The sequence below is a fragment of the Oryctolagus cuniculus genome, chromosome 8 (genome assembly GCF_051225735.1).
Source record: "Oryctolagus cuniculus isolate XC-2025 breed Fujian yellow rabbit chromosome 8, ASM5122573v1, whole genome shotgun sequence".
In the NCBI taxonomy this organism is placed as follows: domain Eukaryota; kingdom Metazoa; phylum Chordata; class Mammalia; order Lagomorpha; family Leporidae; genus Oryctolagus; species Oryctolagus cuniculus.
This window is the reverse complement of record NC_142874.1, coordinates 13,182,132-13,198,531: the sequence shown is the minus strand read 5'-3', so window position 1 is coordinate 13,198,531 and position 16,400 is coordinate 13,182,132. Positions and strand designations below refer to the sequence as shown.

The 16,400-nt window shown below is 39.6% G+C and overlaps 1 protein-coding gene and 1 pseudogene across 2 annotated transcripts in view; one reads left to right on the top strand and one right to left on the bottom strand.

The window, feature by feature from the left end:
* Window positions 1-16,400, bottom strand: part of LOC108176049 (uncharacterized) — a 384,299-nt gene that overhangs the window by 241,690 nt on the left and 126,209 nt on the right. The window lies entirely within an intron of this gene.
* On the top strand, window positions 2,168-8,709 carry LOC127490161 (putative ATP-dependent RNA helicase DDX60; annotated as a pseudogene).

Here is a 16,400-nt window from a genome sequence, read left to right as displayed (position 1 = left end):
TTCTGGGGTTTCCTGAGTTGCTAATTTCCAGCTTCATTCCACTGTCGTCTGAGAAGCTGCATGGTATGATTCTAATTCTTTTAAATTTGCTGAGACTTGCTTTATGGCCTAGTATGTGATCAATCCTAGAGAAGGTTCCATGCACTGCTGAGAAGAATGTGAAGTCTTTAGATGTAGGATTGAAAGTTCTGTAGATATCTGTTAGATCCATTTGGGCAATAGTGTCGATTAAATCTGCTGTTTCCTTGTTGATCTTCTGTCCTATTGATCTGTCAATTTCTGAGAGTGGAGTATTGAAGTCCCCCAGTACTATTGTATTGGAATCTAAGTCTCCCTTTAAGTCCCTTAACATATCTTTTAAATAGACCGGTGCCCTGTAATTAGGTGCATATACATTTATAATAGTTACATCTTCCTGTTGAATTGAACCCTTAATCATTATATAGTGTCCCTCTTTGTCTCTCTTAACAGTTTTTGTATTAAAGTTTATTTTGTCTGATATTAATATGGCTACACCTGCTTTTTTTTTGTTTCTGTTGGCATGGAATATCTTTTTCCAACCTTTCACTTTCAGTCTGCATGCATCTTTGTTAGAAAGATGTGTTTCTTGTAGGCAACAAATAGTTGGGTTTTGTTCCTTAAGCCAATCAGCCAATCAGTGTCTTTTAACTGAAGAGTTAAGTCCATTAACATTTAATGTGACTATTGATACATAGTGACTTTGCCCTGACATTTTCCCGGAGATATTTTCTAGTATATGCTTTGAGCTTTCCATGCTCTTTTACTGATAGGTGTTCTTCCTTTACCTTCTTTCATATTGATGACCGTGTTTCTGTGTTTCTGAGTTGTGGGGAGCAACTCAGACTAGACTAAGTTACTGGAATTAAGACTTATTCTATGCATCTGCTCTCCCACAATATGGCGCTGGGAGAGGAGGAAACAGCTTCTACACAGCTGCCTCCAGTTCAACCAACAAGCTGCAGGACCTGCTCCTGATTGGAGGAGAGCAGCGTACTCGGCGTGTGGGTAGCAGAGTTGGGATTGGTGGAAGAGGACTATAAAGGAGGAGAGAGACAACATGCACCAGGAACATCTATCTGAAGGAACACCTGTGCAGCCCAGAAAGGGCATTCTTTTTTCGAAGAATTTACTTATTTTAAAGACAGTTACACACACACACACACACACACACACACACACACATAGAGGGGGAAATCTTACCTCTATTGATTCACTCCCTAAATGACCACAGTGGCCACAGTGGGCCAGAGTGAAGTCAGGAACCAGGAACTCCATCTGGGTCTCCCACATGGGTGTCAGGGGCCCAAGTACTTGGCCGTTTTCCACTGTTTTTCCAGGCACTTTAGCAGGAGGCTGGGTAGGCAATGGAACAGCCAGAGCTCAAACTTGCTCTCCTATGGGATGCAGGCACCTCAGGTGGCAGCTTAACCTGCTGAGCCACAATCTCAGCCCCTAAAGTCCATTCTTTGTTCAGATAGCCCAATCATTCCTCAGTGATCCAGAAAGATAACTGTATAAACTGCAGTGTGAAAATTAAGAGTAAATTAATGGGCTAAAGGAGAACTAATAATGGAAATAAGAGAATTTATTTATTTATTTATTTTTAAAGAATTATTTATTCATTTGAAACTCAGGGTTACAAAGAGAGAGAAGGAGAGGCAGAGAGAGAGAGGTCTTTCATCTGCTGGTTCACTCCCCAGTTGGCCGCACTGGTTGGAGCTGCGCTTATTGAAGCCAGGAGCCAGGAGCTTCTTCTGGGTCTCTCACGTGGGTGCAGGGGCCCAAGTGCTTGGGCCATCTTCTACTGCTTTCCCAGGCCATAGCAGAGATTTGGATTGGAAGAGGAGCAGCCGGGACTCGAACCGGCGCCCATATGGGGTGCCAGCACTGCAGGCGGCAGCTTTACCTGCTACACCACAGTGCCAGCCCCAGAAAATTTATTTATTTGCTAGGCAAATAAAATGCTGTATAGACAAACTTCTGTGATGCAGCTAAACTAGTAGTTGGAGGAAAATGTATAACCTTAACTATGTTTATTTTCAAGAGAAGAAAAGGCTACATGAGAAACAAAAATGTATCTGAGCAACCTTAGGTAGGTTTGAGATAAGACAGTTTCCAGCAGTATATTCACCTTTCTCTAAGTAATATGAACCCCTTGGTATCTTCAAGGGATTGATTCTAGGACTTGCACAGATACCAAAATCCATCAGTGCTCTAGTCTTTTATATAAGACAGCATAGCTTTGGCATTGAACCAATGCGTATCCTCTGTGTCTCTAGGTTACTTACATTACTTAGTGCAATGTATTGTATGTAAGTAGTTGCTACAGTATATTATTTAGAAAATAATGACAGAAAAAAAAGTCTGTAAGTGTTCAGTACACTTTTTTGTCCAAATATTTCCAGTCTTTGGTTGGTTGAATTCACAGATACAGAACTCAGGGACATGGAACCCAGTGCTTTTTCCTTATCTTCCACATTCAAACAACTAGAATACATCGGCAAGTGCTTATCAACTCTCTCTCTCTCTCTCACACACACACACACACGCGCACACATACACACACACACATGCACACACATGCATGTACAGCCCACATCTCTCCACTAGGAATATTTCCTGTTCAATGATGTCGTAATATCTTGTCTAGAATAATCTAAAAGCATTCTGTCAGACTTCTACTTTTGGTAATCACCTCCTAAAATTATTTACTCCCAGAGCTGCCAAATCAATCTTGTAATTATTAATTATATCATGTTACCTTTCTTTTACAATCTAAACGTCTTAGAATGGTTTTGTCATGCTTATTATGACTTGCTTCCTGCTTAGTCTAACTTTTTTTCATTTACTATTTTCTGTTCTTGGAAATCTTTTAACATGAAAATAAACTCCTTGTATAACATATTGCTCTTATTCATGCCAAACACACACAGACAGTAACACTGAATGCTTACTGAATGGCTTTGATTTTGTATCATTTTGTTACCTGGAAAATGCTGTATAATTGTAATGTTCAGCAAGAATATGAGAATGAATGAACATCCAAGTGGGATATAGAGCTGTCTATTCCAAAAGCAAGCATAGAGTTTGATGTTTTGCAATACTGTCTTAACATTGCACTTTTACTCAAGAAAAATAATGTAAGGGGATTTAATTTGGTCAATACTTACTACGTATGCATCTGTGTATGCTACATTAAATATGTTTTCCCAATTTTTTATTTTTTTTGCTTTCCATCATAGGTAGTGACAGCTACATCATCCCTTGCTTTGGGAATTAATATGCCCTGTAAAACCGTTGTTTTTACAGAAGACTCTGTTTATTTGGATGCTCTGAACTTTTGACAGGTATTTATAATACATGCCTTCTGTTACGGTTCTATATACAGGTATCTGAAATGCTCATTCAGTATGCCAGGAAAAGCCATTTGTTCTGAAATATTTGGTGGCCATAAAAATATTTGAAACTGAGTTTTTATATATGTATATTAATGAATATTATTACACTTAAAAACCTTTTAAAATATATTAGGTCAGTAGCTTAGTTTTCCTGAAGATATTCTCAATTTGATAAATATTCTTGAACATAAACAAAAATAATATTGGAGGGAAGTAACTACATCTTTGAGCACCCAATTCATGCCAGCCACCAATAATTATATGATAAGTGTCTCTAAGGTTTTGATTTCAGGCTTGTTTCTGGAACTACGTTGGTAAATCAGAAATTGTGCCTGCTTTAAAGGCCATGATTTTAATTTAATTTTATAGGCAGAGAGAGAGAAATGAGAGAGGAAGGAAAAAAGAGACAAAGAGGTTTCCCACCCACTGGTTCATTCCTCAGATGCCTACGGTGGCTGGGGCTAGGCCAGGCTCAAGTCAGGAGTCAGGAACTCAGTCCGGATTTCCAGTGTGAATGATAGGAACCTGACTACTTGAGCTGCCACCTGCTGCCTTCCAGGAAGCTGGGAAAGGGACCAGAGCTGGTGCTTGAACCCAGGCACTCCAATCTAGGTGTCAGGCATCCCAAGCATCCTACACCAAATGCCTTCCCTAACATCATGATCTTTATTTATTTATTTAAAGATTTATTTACTTATTTGAAAGACAGAGTTATAGACAGAGAGAGGCGGGGGGGGGGTCTTTCATTGTTTGGTTCACTCCCCAGATGGACCCAAAGGCAGGAGCTGGGCCAATCTGAAGCCAGGAGCTGGGGAGCTTCTTCCACGTTTCCAACATGGGTGCAGGGACCCAAGCACTTGAGCCATCTTCCAGTGCTTTCTCAGGCCATGAGCAGGGAGCTGGATCTGAAGGGGAGCATCCAGGACTCCAAGTGGTACCCATATGGGATGCTGGCACTGCAGGCAGCCCAACCTAGTTAAACCACAGCACCGACCCCAGATCATGATCTTTAAACACAGGAGTTGGTACTCCATTTATTTTTAAGAAAGAGGCAATACTGTCTTAACACTGGACTTTAAAATGTATCTATAAAAATATATCTATAAAATAAAATAATTCTGCAAGATTTGACAACATCAATATACCAAGAAACAAAAAACTCATTGAAGATTTATTTTCAAATGTTTAATGTTCCACATGGTATAGGAAAGTGAGACATTATTTACAGTGCTAGGATTTGAACTTGCATAAGTTTTGTGGTCATCTCTTTAGATGTCTGGGCATGCAGGAAGGCATGGAGAAGATCTTATAGGAAGTGTGATCTTCTATGATATTCCATTACCCAAGATAGACTGGCTCTTGAAGTCTGATGTGCCCAAGCTGAAGGGTCAGTTTCCCCTAAACATCACCTTGGTTCTCAGACTCATGCTGTTGGTTGCCAAAGCAGATGACAAAGAGGATGCCAAAGCAAAGGTACAGTCTCTACCCTCTCTAACAGACATAATCATCTTAGCTCAAGTCTAAAGTAAGCCTCGCCTGTTAGGTATCTTGGAGGGAATAAAATCACAATGTGCAGTACGCAAACTCTTAGCAACATTTGATTCTTGTCTTAGTGCCTTTCCTTCACACAAGAACATGGTGGTAACTTCTGTACACATGACAAATTAAGTCCATGACTATAAATACACTCTGAATATATGAGAAAAATTTTTCAGTAAATATATCTGGCCTAGAACATTTTAAAAGTAAATTTTCAAAGAATTAATGGTTGAAAATGTACTAAATACTGGAATGTTCCTAACTCTTAGTTTTATATATTCATAAGCTTACATTTATTTCTCAGTGGTTATGAGTGAAGTTGTCATTGTTCATCTCTCCCAGTAAATTTTTCTTCCTATTATGTTTTATTCATACACAGAGAATGTAAAACTTATGGCATATCTGTAATAATTATTTAGAGTATATAATATAACAAAGTCATTAGTGATATCTCACACTTTATAGCTAGCTGTCTAACTTTGGTATTTTGACATGTGTGCATAGGCATTGTCACTGCTCCAGTATTCCTTGATATCCTTCAAGCGACCAAAGGTCAAGTGCATGTTAAAATTTTACTTCATATATTCTTTGCAATTCTTGGTCAGAGAGGTAAGATTTAAACCTGTTTTCACTAAAGTGTTTGTACATGTAATTAACTTTACTACCGAAATCTTAATTGATGACTTACCTGTTGGGTATTTCTGAGATCTGGGGACTGAAGCTAAATTGTTAAATTGATTCACAGGGATATGTGAATCAAGAATGTGTTCCCATTGGATATGCTGGCCTTGTGTCCCACCTGCACTACCATGAACCTTCAAACTTTGCTTTAATAAGCATGCTGGTGAAAGGTCTGTTTCAGAAGCTGTGTGTTCCAGTCATCGTAGATGGTGAGCAGATATCCTTTTCCCAACTCCTACCCCTTACATTGTACATGTACACACACTGACATCCCGTACGACTGCTTCACATATACCTGCACGTTCCCCAGAACTACATTTGCTTTTGATGGTGTGCCATCTTTAAAAGATTGAGAGGGAGGGAGGGACAGGGGGAAAAAGGGGGAGAGACAGGGAAGGAGGGAAGAAGGGAGAGATGGGAGGAGAGAGAGAGAGGGGAGGAGGGAAAAGAGAGAGAGAGGATGAATGAATGAATGAATGAATGAGCGAGTAGACCAAGAGAAATCTTCCACTGATTTGCTTTCCGAATGTCCACAGTAGCTGGTCCTGGGTCAGGTCAAAGTTGGGAGCTGGAAACTCAATCCACGTCTCTCATGTGGGTGGGAAGAACCCAGTCAATCACTTGCGCCATCACCACTGGTTCCCAGGGTCTGCATTAGCAGGAAGTAAGAGCTGGATCTGAGTTTTAAACCTGGGTACCCCCATATGAGATGTAGGCATCTTTTTTTTTTTTTTTTTTTGACAGGCAGAGTGGACAGTGAGAGAGAGAGACAGAGAGAGAAAGGTCTTCCTTTTTGCCGTTGGTTCACCCTCCAATGGCCGCCGCTGCAGCCGGCGCACCGCGCTGATCCTGGCAGGAGCCAGGAGCCAGGTGCTTTTCCTGGTCTCCCATGGGGTGCAGGGCCCAAGCACCTGGGCCATCCTCCACTGCACTCCCTGGCCATAGCAGAGAGCTGGCCTGGAAGAGGGGCAACCGGGACAGAATCCGGCGCCCCAACCGGGACTCGAACCCGGTGTGCCGGCGCCGCAAGGTGGAGGATTAGCCTATTGAGCCACGGCGCCGGCTCAAGATGTAGGCATCTTAATTGCTAGGCTAAGCATGCATCTTGGTAGGCCATTTTCTGATTGCCCATTCTCCTAATGTATCTTGAAGGTTTTTCTTCTCATTTTACAAAATTAAATATGTTTATAAAATATTATTAGCATCTGAATTTTGTATGTATAGAGAATCATAATATAAATATGATTCTTAATGATTATTTAATATACTTTTAAATTTTAAGAAATTATAACCTTTAGCTTTGTTAAAGACAATAAGCATTATTCTACTAGAAAATTTTTGGAAGTTATTTACATAAAACATTGTCATCTGTAATGATTTCCTTTACTATAATTTTAAATTAATTTTTCCCTTTTCTATAAGTGCAACACAATGCTGTAAGGTAAAGAGGGAAATAGAATGGTGTGATCCAAACACAAATGCAGGCAGCTAAGGCTAGAATATACAGTTAGTTACCTGTTGTTCTATTTTATTTTTGGAAACATCAACTTTTATCAAAATAGTACAGAAATAATTAAGATGATATGGTAGTATATATCTTTTTAAAAAGTATTTATTTATTTATTTGAAAGTCAGAGTAACACAGAGAGAGGAGAGGCAAAGAGAGAGAGAGAGGTCTTCCATCTGCTGGTTCACTCCCCAGTTGGCTGCAATGGCCAGAGCTGGGACGATCTGAAGCCAGGAGCCAGGAGCTTCTTCCAGTTCTCCCACGTGGGTGCAGGAGCTGAAGGACCTGGGTCATCTTCTACTGCTTTCCCAGTCCATAGCAGAGAGCTGGATCGGAAGTGGAGCAGCCAGGACTTGAACCGGCGCCCATAAGGGATGCCAGCACTTCAGGCCACAGTGCTAGCCCATGATATCTTAACACTACTAATAAATCAAATCATAAAGCCTTTGATCCATGTGAACCTGTTTTTTTTTTTTTTTCAAGAAACAGTCATGAATTTTACTTATGTTATAAATATTGCGTAGAGGGTCTCATAATGCTAAAGCAATTTGAAGGCTGGGAACAACTTTCACATGATGCTAACAATGTATAGAAATCAAGTTTGAAAGCCTCACTCTGCACGGCATTTCTCTGATACTGCAAGGTAGTTGTAGCCTGTTTCCTAGTCTCTCATGAGTGCCTGTCATTCAGCTCCTTCATCCATCATGCTCCCAGTGAGACCATGGCCCTCTGAAAAATGTTGGAGCAGATCAAATATCGGGAATTTCACATAGGCTTTCCCTCTAAGAGATTTAGTCCCTAGTGTATTGCGAGGGTTTGGGCATAAGAAAACATGGGGAATAAATATTCCAGGGGAAAAGCAATATTGGCAGCAAAGGCCTGTCAAGAGGAGCAGGTGCGAGTTCTTTCTGTAACGTGCACCAAAGAGAGAGTGGGTGCAGATTCATGTCACACAGGGCCTGGAAGGGCAGACGAGGAGTTTAGCAAGCAGCTTCGGGCCTTTGTTCCTTGGCAGGGGTTGCACCAAGGTAGAAAAAAAATGAGTAGAATGGAGACAGAGAAGCAAAGGGAAGACTTGGAGCCAGTGAGGGAATCCCAGGGCAGTTACAGAGTAGGGGCAACCATCGCTCATTGACCACCAGGCTTCTACAGGTAAGAGTGGGTAGGAGGATGCAAAGCATTTTGTAGCAAGATGCCATCAGTTAGCCTACAATATTGTGAAATGCTGGTGTAGTTTGTTAAAAAAAGTCACCAAATTCATAGGAAGTAAGTTTTCAGCTGTGTCTTACACATTACATTTGTTCTCTAAGCTTTTGAAAAATTAAACTTTTTTTAAATAACAAAATACAGGCAAAAAGACATTTTCTGAAGATGTGATGGAAACCTTGGTGGTGGTTTTAGCACATATTTTTGGAAAAAGATATCTTCCTCCCTGTGTGAAAAAGTTTAAGAAGGTGTTTTCTCATTCAATGGTAAGATAATAAAATACTGCAATACTTGTACTTTGATGTAACCTCTTTCTGCTTTTTTTCCCAGCAACAAAATTTTGCCATCATTCACTAGAGTTACTTCTTCATGCTCCAGTTAGTCTTTGGGATGCATAAGTGCAGATTTGTATATGAATGCTTTGTTTTTTACTAATATGCATTCTCCATGATCTTCTTGAAGACCCCTTGTATGAATAGATGTCAGTTTGTTTTGCAGTGAAACTTACCTTTTAATTACAGTTTCCATGAACTTTCTGAAGTGTCATAGTGTAGTGATTGAAGATGAATGGAACTTATTCCTAACAGATATGAATAGCCAGCTAGCCACTTAATATTAATAAAGAAGAAGATGAAGATGGTGGAATAGTGAGGGCACGCACCGATAGTCCGGGAAAATTTAGTTTAATAAAAGCAGAGTTACGGTAGCCTCAGAAAAAAGGATCAGGAAAAAATTGCAGAGGAAACTCTTCCGGAGCTAGTGGCTGTGACTCAGAGGACCTACCGGGAGAGCAGAGTTGCCCACCGCACGGAAGCCGAACCGCGGGAGCCGCAGAGTCTGAGCGCCAGTGTGGGAAGGGGAGTCGATGTGACAGAGACACCAGCGGGGAGAGGAGGAACGCCCAGGGCTCCGAGTCCACACATCGGCGCTGGAAGGGGAGGTGAACTCAGTAACCGGAGACATTGGCAGGGAAACAGCGGACAGAATTTTAGAGGGAAGCGGGCTTTGAAGCGGAAAAGTTCCCCAGACTGACTACAGGAGAGAAGGGGAAAAAAAAAAAAAGGTGGGGGCGTACTGGTACAGACAATTTCCTCTCTCCGCCAACCTTGCAAAGGAGAGCAAGAGACAAAGAGCTGGGATATACATAATAAAAGGGGAGAGTTAAGGCTACAATTCAGTAGCCTAGGCAACCCAGTGGGAGTCCGCAGGAGAAAAGGAGCATGCACAGACTCTTTGGGTAGAAGCCAGAGATTGGAAGCTAAATACCATCCATTCTGCTCAGCCGTGCAGTATTACTTACCTCCTGAATAAAAAATAAAATAAAATAAAATAAAATAAAATAAAATAAATAAATGAATAAATAAATAAATAGAGATTTACCATGCATAACCTGAGGGTGTCACCATTGCACACCTGTAACCCTGAAGAACCAAGCAGAGCTCTCAGGAAACACCCATCTCAAGCCTCCAAGGCTCCTCCAACAGCAGGCAGTCCACTTAACACGGACATAGTATAAAAAAAAAAAACACCTCACAGTGAGGGAAAAAGAATTAACCATGCCAAGCAACAAACACAGAAATCGAGGGAACAAGATCAACGATGACACTATGACACCTCCAAATAAACAAAACACCCCAAGCCAAGATTATGAAGATGATGAGATAGAAGAAATGCAAGATATGGATTTCAAAAAATTTATGATAAGAACATCTAGAAGTTTTCAAAAGCAAATCCTTGAACTACAGAAATCCTTATTGGACAGGATTGAAAATCTCTCTCGTGAAAATGAAATTTTAAGGAAGAATCAAAATGAAATGCAGAAACTAGTAGAACAGGAAAGTGTGATAGTGAAGACAAATCAAAATGAAATGAAGAGCTCAATAGATCAAATGACAAACACATTAGAGAGCCTTAAAAACAGAATGGGTGAAGCAGAAGAGAGAATATCGGACTTAGAAGATAGAGCACAGGAAAACATACAGTCAAACCAAAGAAAAGAAGAGGAAATTAGAAATCTAAAACATATTGTTGGGAATCTACAGGATACTATTAAAAAAACCAACATTTGGGTTCTCGGAGTTCCTGAAGGCATGGAGCGGGAGAAAGGATTAGAAGGCCTTTTTAGTGAGATACTAGCAGAGAACATTCCGGGTTTGGAGAAGGACAAAGACATCCTAGTACAGGAAGCTCATAGAACCCCCAGTAAACATGATGAAAAGAGATCCTCACCACAACACGTTGTAATGAAACTCACCACAGTGAACCGTAAAGAAAAGATCCTAAAATGTGCAAGGGAGAAATGTCAGATTACTCTCAGAGGATCTCCAATCAGACTCACAGCAGACTTCTCATCAGAAACACTACAGGCTAGGAGGGAATGGCGAGACATAGCACAGGTGCTAAGAGGAGAAAAATTGCCAGCCCAGAATATTATATCCTGCTAAGCTTTCATTTGTGAATGAAGGTGAAATAAAGACCTTTCATAGCAAACAGAAATTGAAAGAATTTGTGGCCACTCATCCGGCCCTGCAAAAGATACTTAAAGATGTGCTACACTCAGAAACACGGCCATCAATATGAAAGAAGGTAAAGGAAGAACACCTACCAGTAAAAGAGCATGGGAAGCTCAAAGCATATACTAGAAAATATCTCCGGGAAAATGTCAGGGCAAAGTCACTACGTATCAATAGTCACATTAAACGTTAATAGCCTGAACTGTCCAGTTAGAAGACACCGATTGGCTGACTGGCTCAAAGAACACATCTCTCTAACAAAGATGCATGCAGACTGAAAGTGAAAGGTTGGAAAAAGATATTCCATGCCAACAGAAACAAAAAAAAAAGCAGGTGTAGCCATATTAATATCAGACAAAATAAACTTTAATACAAAAACTGTTAAGAGAGACAAAGAGGGGCACTATATAATGATTAAGGGTTCAATTCAACAGGAAGATGTAACTATTATAAATGTATATGCACCTAACTACAGGGCACCGGTTTATCTAAAAGATTTGTTAAGGGACTTAAAGGGAGACTTAGACCCCAATACAATAGTACTGGGGGACTTCAATACTCCACTCTCAGAAATTGACAGATCAATAGGACAGAAGATCAACAAGGAAACAGCAGATTTAATCGACACTATTGCCCAAATGGATCTAACAGATATCTACAGAACTTTCAATCCTACATCTAAAGACTTCACATTCTTCTCAGCAGTGCATGGAACCTTCTCTAGGATTGATCACATACTAGGCCATAAAGCAAGTCTCAGCAAATTTAAAAGAATTAGAATCATACCATGCAGCTTCTCAGACGACAGTGGAATGAAGCTGGAAATTAGCAACTCAGGAAACCCCAGAAAGTATGCAAACACATGGAGACGGAACAATATGCTCCTGAATGAACACTGGGTCATTCAAGAAATCAAAAGAGAAATCAAAAACTTTCTGGAAGTAAATGAGAATAACAACACAACATATCAAAACTTATGGGATACAGCAAAAGCAGTATTGAGAGGCAAGTTTATAGCAATAAGTGCCTATATCAAGAAATTGGAAAGACACCAAATAAATGAGCTTTCAGCGCATCTCAAGGACCTAGAAAAACTGCAGCAAACCAGAAAAATCTAGTAGGAGAAGAGAAATAATTAAAATCAGAGAAGAAATTAACAGCATTGATTCCAAAAAAATTACAAAAAATCAGCCAAGTGAAGAGCTGGTTTTTTGAAAAAATAAACAAAACTGACACCTACTGGACCAACAAACTAAAAAAAGAAGAGAAAAGACCCAAATCAATAAAACCAGAGATGGAAAAGGAAATGTAACAACAGACACCACAGAAATAAAAAAGAATCATCAGAAATTACTACAAGGACTTATATGCCAGCAAACAAGAAAATCTATCAGAAATGGATAGATTCCTGGACACATGCAATCTACCTAAATTGAACCATGAAGACATAGAAAACCTAAATAGACCCATAACAGAAACAGAAATTGAAACAGTAATAAAGGCCCTCCCAACAAAGAAAAGCCCAGGACCAGATGGATTCACTGCTGAATTCTACCAGACATTTAAAGAAGAACTAATTCCATATCTTCTCAAACTATTCAGAACAATTGAAAAAGATGGAATCCTCCCAAACTCTTTCTATGAAGCCAGCATCACCTTAATCCCTAAGCCAGAGAAAGATGCAGCACTGAAAGAAAATTATAGACCAATATCCCTGATGAACATAGATGCAAAAATCCTCAATAAAATTCTGGCCAATAGAATACAACAACACATCAGAAAAATCATCCACCCAGACCAAGTGGGATTCATCCCTGGTATGCAGGGATGGTTCAACATTCGCAAATCAATCAATGTGATTCACCACATTAACAGACTGTAGAAGAAAAACCATATGATTATCTCAATTGATGCAGAGAAAGCATTCGATAAAATTCAACAGCCTTTCATGATGAAAACTCTAAGCAAATTGGGTATAGAAGGAACATTCCTCAATATAATCAAAGCAATTTATGAAAAACCCATTGCCAGCATCCTATTGAATGGGGAAAATTGGAAGCATTTCCACTGAGATCTGGCATCAGGCAGGGATGCGCACTCTCACCACTGCTATTTAACATAGTTCTGGAAGTTTTAGCCAGAGCCATCAGACAAGAAAAAGAAATTAAAGGAATACAAATTGAGAAGGAAGAAGTCAAACTATCCCTCTTTGCAGACGATATGATTCTTTACTTAGAGGATCCAAAGAACTCTACTAAGAGACTATTAGAACTCATAGAGGAGTTTGGCAAAGTGGCAGGATATAAAATCAATGCACAAAAATCAACAGCCTTTGTATACACAAGCAATGCCACGGCTGAGAGAACTGCTAAGATCAATCCCATTCACAATAGCTACAAAAACAATCAAATACCTTGGAATAAACTTAACCAAGGACGTTAAAGATCTCTACAATGAGAATTACAAAATCTTAAAGAAAGAAATAGAAGAGGATACCAAAAAAATGGAAAAGTCTTCCATGCTCATTGATTGGAAGAATCAACATCAAAATGTCCATTCTCTCAAAAGCAATTTATAGATTCAATGCAATGCCAATCAAGATACCAAAGACATTCTTCTCAGATCTAGAAAAAATGATGCTGAAATTCATATGGAGGCACAAGAGACCTCGAATAGCTAAAGCAATCTTGTACAACAAAAACAAAGCTGGAGGCATCACAATACCAGATTTCAGGACATACTACAGGGCAGTTGTAATCAAAACAGCATGGGAATGGTACAGAAACAGATGGATAGACCAATGGAACAGAATTGAAACACCAGAAATCAACCCAAACATCTACAGCCAACTTATATTTGATCAAGGATCTAAAACCAATTCTTGGAGCAAGGACAGTCTATTCAATAAATGGTGTTGGGAAAACTGGATTTCCACGTACTGAAGCATGAAGCAAGACCCCTACCTTACACCTTACACAAAAATCCACTCAACATGGATTAAAGACCTAAATCTATGACCTGACACCATCAAGTTATTAGAGAACATTGGAGAAACCCTTCAAGATATTGGCACAGACAAAGAATTTCTGGAAAAGACCCAGGAGGCACAGGTAGTCAAAGCCAAAATCAACTATTGGGATTGCATCAAATTGAGAAGTTTCTGTACTGCAAAAGAAACAGTCAGGAGAGTGAAGAGACAACCCACAGAATGGGAAAAAATATTTGCAAACTATGCAACAGATAAAGGGTTAATAACCAGAATCTACAAAGAGATCAAGAAACTCCACAACAACAAAACAAACAACCCACTTAAGAGATGGGCCATTGACCTCAATAGACATTTTTCAAAAGAGGAAATCCAAATGGCCAACAGGCACATGAAAAAATGTTCAAGGTCACTAGCAATCAGGGAAATGCAAATCAAAACCACAATGAGGTTTCACCTCACCCCAGTTAGAATGGCTCACATTCAGAAATCTAACAACAACAGATGCTGGCGAGGATGTGGGGAAAAAGGTACACTCACCCACTGTTGGTGGGAATGCAAACTGGTCAAGCCACTATGGAAGTCAGTCTGGAGATTCCTCAGAAACCTGAATATAACCCTACCATTCAACACAGCCATCCCACTACTTGGAATTTACCCAAAGGAATTTAAATTGGCAAACAAAAAAGCGGTCTGCACCCTAATGTATATTGCAGCACAATTCACAATAGCCATGACCTGGAACCAACCTAAATGCCCATCAACGGTAGACTGGATAAAGAAATTATGGGATATGTACTCTTTAGAATACTATACCGCAGTAAGAAACAATGAAATCCAGTCATTTGCAACAAGATGGAGGAATCTGGAACATATCATGCTGAGTGAAATAAGCCAGTCCCAAAGGGACAAATACCATATGTTCTCCCTGATCGGTGACAACTGACTGAACACCAAAAAGGAAACCTCCTGAAGTGAAATGGACACTATGAGAAACGGTGACTTGATCAGCATAGCCCTGACTGTTAATGAACAACTTAATACATTATCCCTCTTAGTAGTTTTTTTTGTCTATTATACTTAATATGACTGGTTTAATTCTGTAATTAATACACAGTTATTCTTAAGTGTTGAAAATTAACTGAAATGTGATCCCTGTTAAACATAAGAGTGGGAATAAGAGAGGGAAGAGATGTACAATTTGGGATATGCTCAAGCTGACTTGCCCCAAATGGTAGAGTTAGAAACACACCAGGGGATTCCATTTCAATCCCATCAAGGTGGCATGTACCAATGCCATCTCACTAGTCCAAGTGATCAGTTTCATTTCACAATTGATCATAATGAAAGGACTAAGAGTCAAAGGGAGCACATAAACAAGTCTAGTACCTGCTAATACTAACCAATAGAATAAATAAAGGGGAGAGTGATCCAACATGAGAAGCAAGATACTTAGCAGACTCGTAGAATGGAGGATGTCCTAAACAACACTCTGGCCTCAGAATCAGCCCTAAAGGCATTCGGACCTGGCTGAAAAGCCCATGAGAGTATTTCAGGCATGGAAAGCCAAGACACTCTGGAAAAAAAAAAAACACACACACAACAACAACAAAAAAAACCACCTAAATGAAAGATCTCTGTGAGTGAGATCCCAGTGGAAAGAACAGGTCTTCAAAGAAGGAGGTACCTTTCTCTGAAGGGAGGAGAGAACCTCCACTTTGACTATGACCTTGTCTAAACAAGATAAGAGTCAGAGAACTCAAGGGGCTTCCATAGCCTTGGAAACTCATGACTGGAGCATAGGGAGATTACTGATGCCATAAACAGGAGTGTCAATTTGTAAAGTCAACAACAGGAGTCACTGTGCACTTACTCCTCATGTAGGATCTCTGTCCTTAATGTGCTGTACATTGAGACTTAATGCTATAACGAGTACTCAAACAGTATATTTCACTTTGTGTTTCTATGGGGGTGCAAACTGTTGAAATCTTTACTTAATGTATACTAAACTGATCCTCTGTAAAAAAAAAAAAAAAAAAAAAAAGAAGAAATTATCAATTCCCAACTTGACTCTCACTGGGATTAAACATGACAATAGGTCTGATCTGATTTCATCATCATTTAAAAAATCATCTATTATTTTTCACTTTATGTTTGTGTGGGAGCAAACTGTTGAAATCTTCACTTAATGTATGCTAAACTGATCTTCTGTATATAAAGAGAATCGAAAATGAATCCTCATGTGAATGGAAGGGGAGAGGGAGTGGGAAAGGGGAGGGTTGTGGGTGGGAGGAACGTTATGGGGGGGAAGCCATTGTAATCCATAAGCCATACTTTGGAAATTTATATTCATTAAATAAAAGTTAAAAAAAATAAAATAAAGAAGAAGATAAGAATGATCATTTTAACACCTATCTGGAAATAGTGTTCTGGGAATTCTAATCATTGCCAAATGGAAAGAAAGGGAAATTGGATGATTTTCATCTAGTGCAAAGGTGGGCGAGGTGAACAGCGAAATACTACAGCGTATGATGGAGTAATGTGCTGGG